Below are 3372 nucleotides of genomic sequence, written 5' to 3' on the forward strand. Positions count from 1 at the left end.
TCAGAATCCCCCAGGCTTCACTCAATCACGTTTTCAGGTGCAGAATCAGGGATATGAGCAACAGAATCCTGGGTACGGGCAGCAGGATCAGGGTTACCGAGCGCCTCAACTTGCAAAGAACGATGAAGCGGACATCAAGACGATGATTGTCCAACTGATGGCCGATCAGAAGACATCATTTACGGAGCTGAAAACCGAGGTACAGAGCATAAGGGCAAGGCAAGACACTTTTGAGAGGAGATTAGATGGAGTTGAGGCTCATCTGAAGCATGTGGACATGCAGATTGCAGAGCTTGCATCACAACCCTCTAGACAACAGGGCACATTTCCTAGAAAGCCCGAACCGAATCCACGAGAGCACGTCAATCCCATTCAGCTTATAAGTGGAGACGGTCCACGAGAACATGTAATGAGACGGTCCCTATTACTACCACAGAAAAAGGGGTGATCTCTAGATACACCATCGAGGAGAAAGGGAAAGCCATAGCTCACGAGACACCTAAGGTGCATGTAGAGGAAGCCGAACCGCCTTATGTAGCTCCTCCACCTTATGTACCACCCGTTCCTTTCCCTTCTCGATTGAAGAAGCATGCTGAGGATACACAGTTGTCTAGATTTATTAATATGCTTCGGAAGTTAGAGGTTAAGATGCCTTTCTATGCGACGCTACTTCAGATCCCTTCTTATGCGAAATTTTTGAAAGATATCTTGACTAAGAAGAGGGTGATTGGGAAGGAGACAGTATCCTTGAGTACAGAGGTGAGCGCAGCGATTCTACAGCATGAATTGCCACGGAAGAGATCAGATCCAGGTAGTTTCTCGATTCCTTGCAAAATCGGGAACATTGAGATTGACCGTGCATTATGCGATTTGGGTGCCAGTGTGAGTTTGCTTCCATTGTCTATCTATAAGAAGCTCAACATTGGAGATCTTAAACCGACGAGGATGGCACTACAGTTACTTGCGGATAGATTCGTCAAGTATCCTGCAGGTATTCTCGAGGACGTCCCATTGAAAGTCGGGGATTATTATGTTCCCGTTGATTTTGTTGTCTTAGACATGGACGAGGACTCGAAGATACCGATTATACTAGGTCGACCGTTCTTAAACACGGCCGATGCGGTGGTTCATGTTCGTGCTGGTCGTCTTACGATGAAGATAGGTGACGAGACTGTGGAGTTCACCTTAGATCACAACATGAAACAGCCGTCTACCACCGATTCAGCATGCTATGTCGATGTGCATGAAATCCTCACTCAAGAAGTCTTCGATCAGTTTCGGGAAGTCGATCCTTTAGAGATATCTCTCCTTGCATCGAATGAGAGCATATACAGCAATTGGGAGGATATCCGAGAGCTTACGCGAGCATTGAACGAAGGATCGGACGAAATTGGAGTTTTACAGAAGCTGGATCCGGACCGATTCCACCTGGAAACGGACCGGATCCAAACTGCCTCCGAAGACGGATTTTCACAGAAGGTGGATCCGGACCGATTCCACCTGGAAACGGACCGGATCCAAACACGGTCTTGCGAAGACAAACTGGAAACGGACCGATTCCACCTGGAATCGGACCGGATCCAGTCTATGAGCAAATCAGACGTTTTTCACACCGACACGCCCGATTCTTCTATGAACGTCTCCGAACCCTCCACGACAATTATTAAAGACGTTCTAGAGACCAGAGAGCCATCACCTAGTACGGGGATGCTGAATAAAGTGGATTGGAGTCTAGAGAATGCCCCGAAGGTGAAATTGAAGCCCCTACCTCAAAGGCTTAGGACAAAGGAACACACATACACGGATAGGAACACAGGACAATCATTGGAGAGAGGTACATATCCCGCTCATAATCCTATATCTGTGTTTGAACCATCTATTACAGGTTATTTTCATATAGATGATTTTTGTTAGGTTTGCATGATTGCATTTGACATATAGATCTAGGTTCATATAGGTTCACGTGCATACCTCGAAAACCCGTTTTAAACATCATTTGGAAGATTTTTGTGATGATAGAGTAGGAATATCTTGATGATCTAGTGACTTTGTAGAGCGTGGTTGAACCGTGTCGAATTGATAGTTCTCCAGACTTTCTATATATAGTTTGTGGGATGGGATTGTTGTTTGGAACCTACGGAGTTGAAACGACTATATCCAGGTTATATGTTTCTTGTAGAACCTTTTCCGAGTCTTGCAGGTCGATGAAATCTAGTTCAACAAATGCCTTGGGAAAATAAAGCATCTCAACACTCCGCTGTCAAAATCTCGTCAACGAAAATCGTTCGAGGACATGAGTGCATCCATTGATGGTTCGGGTCTAAGTTGTGGGTCGGACATCGCATAAAAAGAAAAAAATACAGAAGAAAAGAAAAAAAGAGAGAAGAGAAAAACGATGTCCTTCAACTTCCACGTCCTAGAAACCCGAGGTGCTAGTGTTCAATAGAAAAATTCTACAGAAAGGTAAAAATCTAGGTACGAAGTAGAACTAAGATCGAAAAGGCTAAGTTGAGATGATGATAGGTTCGAAAATAGGTTTGGTGAGTTGTAGAGATTCTAACGGGTTCTAGGTGGCAATAAAAATCCCGTGGCTAGGTAGATTAGTCTTTGGTAGGAAGATCATAGTAGTCCGGTTTGGGTACGATTCTCGAGAAACTAGTATTGGATGGATGTTTTGCTTTTGATTCTCGCGATGATGCTATTTGATGTTCGTCATTCCCTGTTTTGCAGATTTTATTCCTTCGTTCTTTACTCGAGGACGAGCAAAGGTTTAAGTCTGGGGGGATTTGATAACTCCTATTCTTCTCTATATTTTGATAAGAGTTTGTCTAGGTTTTACGGGATAATCACATTCATTCATGGACATTCTAGGCGTGTTAGGACACAAAAATCCGGTTGTACTTTAGTTTTACAGATTACAGGTTTCGAAGATGATTGGACTCGAAAAGGAGCCATTTGGAGCGTTAAAGGAGAAGTCCGGATGAGGTACTCATATTGCGACATCAATAACTTTCTCTACAGAAGTCCAAATCTTGCGAAACTTGTATCATTGGAAAGAGCACATCAAGAGCTTCGCGTAGACACCAAAATCGCGTAAATCCGACACCAGAGCAGGAAGTTATGAGCGAAATCGTGAAGACCAGAAAACTGCCAGCGCAGGGCCAGATCCAACTGGATCCGGTCCGGATCAAGGACGCAGAATTCGACCCCAGGAATCTGGATCCGGTCCGGATCCACCTGGAATCGGTCCGGATCCAGTCTGAAACCCTGTTTCGCGATTTTCAGCATCAGAATGGGAATAGGACTCTTGGGAGCCGCCCTAGGGTTATAAAAAAGCCCTAGCCACGTCCTAGAACAGGAGAGAACCTTAGA

Source organism: Tarenaya hassleriana, unplaced genomic scaffold (genome assembly GCF_000463585.1).
Source record: "Tarenaya hassleriana unplaced genomic scaffold, ASM46358v1 Cleome68, whole genome shotgun sequence".
Lineage (NCBI taxonomy): Eukaryota > Viridiplantae > Streptophyta > Magnoliopsida > Brassicales > Cleomaceae > Tarenaya > Tarenaya hassleriana.